The sequence below is a fragment of the Seriola lalandi genome, unplaced genomic scaffold, assembly GCF_002814215.2.
Source record: "Seriola lalandi dorsalis isolate HSWRI2012SDOR001 ecotype SW California unplaced genomic scaffold, Sedor1 jcf7180002054549, whole genome shotgun sequence".
In the NCBI taxonomy this organism is placed as follows: domain Eukaryota; kingdom Metazoa; phylum Chordata; class Actinopteri; order Carangiformes; family Carangidae; genus Seriola; species Seriola lalandi.
This window is the reverse complement of record NW_019525102.1, coordinates 485,047-492,935: the sequence shown is the minus strand read 5'-3', so window position 1 is coordinate 492,935 and position 7,889 is coordinate 485,047. Positions and strand designations below refer to the sequence as shown.

Genomic DNA, 7,889 nt, shown 5'->3' with positions numbered 1-7,889 from the left:
AAAAAAAAGGATTACAACACAGTTTGACAAAACCAATCTATGCAAAAGGATTTAACTGATACAAATTACAGAAAAATTAATTTCAAGTGGTCGAGCGAATTCTAATCCATCTGAAAACAAAACTTTGGGTTTTACGTTTATGTACCAGTAGTTTACAGTTTTTCTTTAAGTTGTAAATGAGCTTTAGCATAAAATGTACTTCTGTCACAGCAGAAAACATTCTTAATAGGAAGATTGAATCCTAATTTAAATCACATCATTTATATAATAAAACATTTTTTTCTGTTATGCACAGCACATATTCATCCTGACAACATGCTCGTGGGGGCAGAAAGAATGTGTTGCTTTAAAAAAAAAAATCACATGCCAATATTTCTTTATATTTTTATGAGCAAAAATCATTTGGCAAAGCTTTATAGAAATATTTAGATGTCAAGGAATAATAAACCTGACAACTGGAACTGAGTGTCCACTGACCCTCCAGAAACTCAAGCACAGGGTCTATTGCTCGGTCTTTGGCCGCTGTTTCTCTCAAAATGGACAGGGAGGCACTGATTATAAACCTTATCACATGCCACAATCACTTGCTTTTGGTATTTTCGTACCCTAATACAACGGCAATTGTGGCTAGATCTGACATCATACAACCGCATGCATGACGTGCTGATGCACAAGTTACCTGAGTGACCCTGCAGGCGCCGGCCTGACCAGCCGCAGATCTGCTGGACAGCTCCCACTCCGGCATCGATGAAGGTCTGCACCTGAGTTCTGCCACAGAGTCCTTTTCTGTGTAAATACCTGTATAACGAAACCAGAATCAGATTTATTTGTCACTTCCATAATGTCTTGCATACATGGCAGCGAGATATCATTCTCCTCCGGGGTCAGGGAGGTATGACAAATCAATATTTCACTGCACATTGTTTAAGTCAAACCAATTTCTTCTAATTATTTTTTTTTTTTTTTAATGTGGATGAATTTTACACCATGATGGAAGGAAACTTTAATAACCTACAAATGACATTATTCTGCTGCAGATTTAAATACAATGCAACCTTTTGATATAACAGATATAATAGCTGTTGTTGTCTGAACTGAGTCTAACTGCCAGGTCATTCACTGTGTTATTAAAAAAAATAAAGAAAATAGAAAACCAAACAGCAGCTGACAGTTGCATTTAGCACCGAAGTAGGATTAAGAAGAATTGCACTCAATTAAAACTTTGCTAATAATTCCTGGCTCTTTCACAAGGAAATAATTATTTAAAACGTTCAAAAGTCACCTTTTCCACTGATGTTTAGAATTTCTGTCAAAGTACTCTTGAAGGATGTGTCTGTGGACGAATGTTTTATAGTTGCCGATGCTGTTCCCTCTCTGACAGGGTCGTAAGTGGAGGGAGGTCTGGTCAGAGAAGTCGGACCAGTCCGTGATGTTGCCATCAAACACGCTTTGCCCCCCGCAAACAGGGGCTAAGGTGACGATGATGGCCGTCAGGAGAATGATGTTCATTTTGTCTAGAGAGAGTGAGAGAAAGAAAAAAAGAGTTGTTGTTTTTGAGTTCTAGCTCTATTGAATTGATTTTACAGTAAAAAATAAATAAACAAATACATTTAAAAATTTATAAAATAAAAAATAAATACAGAGATAATAAACAATACTTTGGGTGCAGCATCTGCCTATTGAATGGTACAGATTATAATGTCAGATGAGTTAAAATTAATGAAATTAAACAAGATGTTTTCTCACCTTTCTCTGTTGCCGTGGTAATCTGGAGATGATCGATACCAGCTGATGTTAAAGTCTGTGCTCAATGTCCAAAGACATTCCTCCTTTTTAAATCTCTTGTCTCGTAAACAGTTTAGAGCAACCAATCATTTTAACCCAGATCAAAGACATTGATAGCCAATCAAAATACTGCAAACTTACTTTTCACCATATATGTCTATTATAATTAGTTTATAGGGTGATGAGCATGTTTGTGTTGACACAGACCACCTGCCATTTACGGGGAATGAGGAAGTGCACTTTTGGGGAACTATGTCTGAGACAATTCAGGTCCTTGAAAGTTCAGGGAAGGTGCACACACTGCAGCTGACCTGCAAACTGTTGAGACAATAATGAAAATGCAGACCAGCCCCTGTGGCTTAGCCTAAGCAGACACAATGCAGACTTACAGTAAGGTCAAGCCACCAACAATCTGCTCTCTGCTTGGGTGAATGTAGGCAGTTTAAAGGTACGATACGTCAGGGTTAGAGAATGGTGTTGCCATAGATATATCATGACACAGCCTGGTACCCACTGCAGCACCTAATGATAAGTCATATATCATTTAACACGAATACTGCGCTTCTACAGGAGCGGTCATCCAACCTCTGGCACATTTCACCATGTGTCGATAATTGACTGAGAAAAGAGAAACGTTTCCTGACATGTGAGAAAGTGTCATTTTGTGGGGAGCTCACATGTGAAGCTGAGTCACTGTGGTGAGACCAAGTTCATGAAAGTGCTGGTAATACTGGTAATACTCCACAAATATACTGTATGCTGATGCATTGTCGGGGCTGTTTCTAGCTTTTCAGGGGCCCTATGCCCTATGATGCTGTTTGGGGGCCCCTACTTTGTCAAACTACGATGGGGATTCTTAACCCTTTAAGATGATCGGTGGAGATGCATCAATCTTTTACACTTTAAGAGGAAAAAAGGCTTGATTCGTGAAAAACTCTCTCAAATTCAAATTAAACATCTCAAGTTGATCCAAGCAATTTAAACCTTCAGAAAATGATAATAAAAGGTAAACAATGAGGTTCCTCTATGTCAAGAACTGCAACAGATGCAGCATTTTCCTCAAAAATCTTTGTTTTAAATTTTGAGAACAAAGTTCTTAAACATGAAACATAACTCAACATAAAAAGTCTCCCCCCTCCCAACTAAAACAATAAGAAAATAAGTACATTGGGCCATTGCCCAGATGAACAGAAAATAAATTAGGCCATTACTAAATTTACTTAGAATAAAAATACAATGAACCAGCATCCATAATAATGTGCAAACAATAAAAACAAAAAAACTAGTCAGAATAATACTAATGTTGCAGGTAGTAAGGAGCTTTTCACATGTAACACTAAAACCCCTTTAGGACCATTTTAACTGTATAACATGATTACACTACTTTGTGATCATGATCTGTATGATCAGTCTTATGTTTTCATTATCTTCCTCAAAACTCCAAAGTATTTCAGAATTACACCTGCAAAGACAAAGATGCTTAGGTGACCAAGAGAACTTGATCATAGGAAAATATTTTAGTATGATTTCAGTTATGTTGCACTTATAAAGATATTCATAATCATTTTTTTGTACACATATACATATATATATAGTGTCCCTTTAAACATGCACCCAATTTCAAAGTTGTCACTTTCAGGATTTTTCTGCTTTCATCTGCACATTGTACTCTTTAAAGTAATTAAAATAATGGTAAATTAGTGATAAGCACTCTATAATATAGAGGGAGTATTTTTACCTATATTTGGCGGGGCATTACAAAGTGGACAACTTGTATCTAACTGATGATATGGTCTTACCTTGTATTCTTACTGAGGGCAGAACAAGCAGTCACATACAGTATAGTAGAAATTAAATTTACTTTCATTTGTGTTGTGTTGAATAACAAAATATACACTACATCAAAAACTTAACTATTGTAGGAATAGAGGGAGGTTTGTTCACATCAGCAAACTACATTGTCACAATATATATTGTAATAAATGTGGCAAAGACTGCAACTAAATCAGCAGAGTCATCAACTAACCACAGAATACATATGCAAAATACAATAGGAGAGAGAATAGGACAATCTTTCTTTACACGATGATCATTCAAAATTCATAGTGCTATATGAATAATCCACTGCTTTACTTGTAGTAGTAAATAATAACAATAGGCCTAATAATAATAATAATACATTTTATTTATAAGGCAAAATTCACATTATAGGCCTATAAAATTTGTTTTGTTTATATCCTACATTAAATTTTTAAGCATATAAGTGTTTCACTAAACATATGAGGAGGCTTTGCTGGCTACAAATAAAGACAAGTCATTTTAATTCTGCCCAAATGTATTGAGGCTGAAATTGCAGTTTAGGGGCCCCCTAGTGGCTGCGGGGGCCCAATGCATCTGCATAGTCCACATATAGCAAGAAACGGCTCTGTGCATTGTACTTCAAAGTAATGAATGCGATCTTTGTTTAGGCTCAACTATTCTGCAAAATAATACAAATCCACAGAAGAGGAATTTTACGTCACATATTTGCATTTTTGTCTAATGTCCTTGTGTTGACTGTTAATCTCTTTAGTGTGTGTTTTCTATTAAAGATTAGAAGTGAGAATTGCATCAATGTAAATGAAATGTGTATAGGCAGAGCCGAGACCTGAGAACTGGTGCGTTCTTTCTTTTGCTAATTTATCACATTTGGCGCTAAATTTAGAGACTTTTTTTCAAACAGGACGAGGTATGAACGTAGAATATGGCTGCCTGTCAACAGATCAACTGATGCATATGGATGAAGTATTCAGTGGGGTGTCATGATGGATGGTTACAACAAATGTTATTATGTAGAAGAAAAATTAAACCGTTAAGGGAAAGATAATACAAACTGTAAAGTATGTTTACTGTATGTCTGCATTAAATGTAGAATGTATGCAGTTCCTTATCACACGTCATGTGTAATAAGCAGCAACACCAGCACGCCCAAACACCATCATCAATTTGCAGTATTTATTGTGAGTTCTGCAGAACACAGAAGAAAATATCAGTTCTTCACATGAACAAAAATGAACTCAGAAAACAGCATCAGCAACCAGCTATCATTAATGATATGCGTCTTAAAGAATAAAATAATCACAGATTTCACAGATTCAAACATTTTTTTTTGTAAAAGAAAGACATGACAGTAATCTTACATGAGAATCATTTTCACAGAAGGAATTTGACTGTTTACGAAGCAATTAAAAAAAAAGGAGGATTACAACACAGTTTGACAAAACCAATCTATGCAAAAGGATTTAACTGATACAAATTACAGAAAAATTAATTTCAAGTGGTCGAGCGAATTCTAATCCATCTGAAAACAAAACTTTGGGTTTTACGTTTATGTACCAGTAGTTTACAGTTTTTCTTTAAGTTGTAAATGAGCTTTAGCATAAAATGTACTTCTGTCACAGCAGAAAACATTCTTAATAGGAAGATTGAATGGCAATTTAAATCACATCATTTATATAATAAAACATTTTTTCTGTTATTCACAGCACATATTCATCCTGACAACATGCTCGTGGGGGCAGAAAGAATGTGTTGCTTTAAAAAAAAAAATCACATGCCAATATTTCTTTATATTTTTATGAGCAAAAATCATTTGGCAAAGCTTGATAGAAATATTTAGATGTCAAGGAATAATAAACCTGACAACTGGAACTGAGTGTCCACTGACCCTCCAGAAACTCAAGCACAGGGTCTATTGCTCGGTCTTTGGCCTCTGTTTCTCTCAAAATGGACAGGACGGCACTGATTATTAACATTATTACATGCCACAATCACTTCCCGGTTGTCAGGTTGTACATTCATCTTATTTATACTGCAATTTTGGTCAGATATGACATCATACACCTGCATGCGTGACGTGCTGATGCACAAGTTACCTGAGTGACCCTGCAGACGCCGGCCTGACCTGCTGCAGATCTGCTGGACAGTACTCTCTGTCTCATCGATGAAGGTCTGCACCAGAGTTCTGCCACAGAGTTGCTTTCTTCGTAAATACCTGTATAACGAAACCAGAATCAGATTTATTTGTCACTTCCATAATGTCTTGCATACATGGCAGCGAGATATCATTCTCCTCCGGGGTCAGGGAGGTATGACAAATCAATATTTCACTGCACATTGTTTAAGTCAAACCAATTTCTTCTAATTATTCATTTCTTTTTTTTTTTTTTAATGTGGATGAATTTTACACCATGATGGAAGGAAACTTTAATTACCTACAAATGACATTATTCTGCTGCAGATTTAAATACAATGCAACCAACAATGATTTGATATACTGACAGTTGCATAAGCATTTAGGACTGAAGTAGGATTAAGAAGAATTGCACTCAATTAAAATTTAGCAAATAATTCCTGGCTCTTTCACAAGGAAATCATTTAAAACGTTTAAAAGTCACCTTTTCCATTGCTGCATAGAACTTCTGTCAAAGGAGCCTTGAAGGATGTGTCTGTCGACAAATTCCGTATACTTATCCACGTGGCTCCTTCCTTCACAGGGTTGTAAGAGGGGTGATGCCAAGTCTGACCAGTCCATGCTGTTGCCATCAAACACGCTTTGCCTCCCGCAAACAGGGGCTAAAGTGAAGGTGATGGCAGTCAGGAGAATGATGTTCATTTTGTCTAGAGAGAGAAAGTTTAACTGAAAATGTGATATTCAAAAATAAAAAATTGAATATGAAATACAAAATAGGTTCGTCAGTGAAACACATGAGGTGTAGGATCAACACCAACTGCAAGTGTTGAATGAATCATTATGTCACTCGAAACTACTTTGATATAGAGAGTCTTCAGTATATCACTATGGTGTAGACCGACAGTCCCACCAATCATCTGTTATTCTCAATATCTCCTAAACTAATAATTTATAAATAATATACGATCTGAAGCACTAAACATGCTTCAGGGTATTTGGAAGAGATGCACTTCCAATCAGTGGCGGCTGCTGGTCTTATAAGGAGGGGGACATTTTCGGCCTACATCATAAAATGTGTCCGTTTATTTATATGTAAATTCTACCCTCCGTTCCTTTTCAAGAAAATGATCTCTGACCCTGTCGTACCAACTAGGCGTCTTTCGGCCAGCAGAGCTAGGCTGCTTAAACGGCCTTGGCCCATAGTGTTGCGGGTGTAAGACCTGAGCCGCTGTAAACAGGAGCAGCTCCTCTCTACACCTGCAGATGTAGCTCCAATCGTTGCCACTAGTGACAACAGTTTGTACAGCTGAGGCATTGCACTGTCCAACTCCCATCCCAATCACACAGCTTTCCCCTGTTGCCCTGCAAGTCCTGGTTTGAATACAGGACTTGAAGTGCAGACCTCAGTCTCCCTGAACCAAAGAACTGGCCATAACTTTTCAGGACACTCTGAAATGCCTCCTCTGGACCGCCTGTGCGTGTGAGTGATCGTGACGGGAGAGGCTCCGCAGCTGCCGCTGCTCGCTGGGGACAGAAATCGCAGAGTGACAGAAGAGAGTCGCCAAACACAACGCTGGTCGTTTTTAACAAAGACAAAGTCGCCGAGGATCAGTAACGTCTCCAGATCAACTCCGAACAACGGAATGAAAAACTTGAAAAATGCTCCGGTGGATGCTTATACTTCATTTCGCTGTCAATCAAAAAGGGACTCAGCCTCAGACAGATCATGCAATCATCATGCAGAAGCCGAGCGTCCGGGCCAGCCCACTGCTCCATAGACCCCCAGAGACGCTGAGCGTCCGATGTGGGGGGCCCAGCATTTATCCAATGACCGTCTAGTTTCGCTGCAGTGGAACAACCGGCGTCTGCACTGTGTAAAGCTCTGTGGCGCTGCGGGGATGAATGAGAAGAAGTCGTGTCGGTCACCTGTGATAAGTAGCTGATTCTGAACAAACGATGAACGTGTTCTAGCGCATATTTAGTCAATGAAATGTTCACACAACAGCACATAGGGGAGACCGGGGATGGTTGTAACAAAGGGATAGTTGTAACAGCATCACTTTCACCAATAAGGGATAACATAAGAGTCATGTGATCAATTTCATGTATATCCACTTCCTCCCTGATCTTGCATGTGAATTTGGATGGCTGT

General features: G+C 38.1%; 2 long non-coding RNA genes across 2 annotated transcripts; both read right to left on the bottom strand.

Moving 5' to 3' along the window:
- Window positions 1-6: 6 nt before the first annotated feature.
- LOC111661676 (uncharacterized) lies at window positions 7-1,861 on the bottom strand. The gene is made up of 3 exons (XR_002761239.2): window positions 1,747-1,861; window positions 1,283-1,514; window positions 7-798 (listed from the first exon to the last, which is right to left on the bottom strand). It is a non-coding gene; the product is annotated as an uncharacterized LOC111661676 (long non-coding RNA).
- A 2,904-nt stretch (window positions 1,862-4,765) lies between these two features.
- Window positions 4,766-6,356, bottom strand: LOC147818625 (uncharacterized). Its single transcript, XR_015437809.1, has 2 exons — window positions 6,222-6,356; window positions 4,766-5,818 (listed from the first exon to the last, which is right to left on the bottom strand). It is a non-coding gene; the product is annotated as an uncharacterized LOC147818625 (long non-coding RNA).
- Window positions 6,357-7,889: the final 1,533 nt, after the last annotated feature.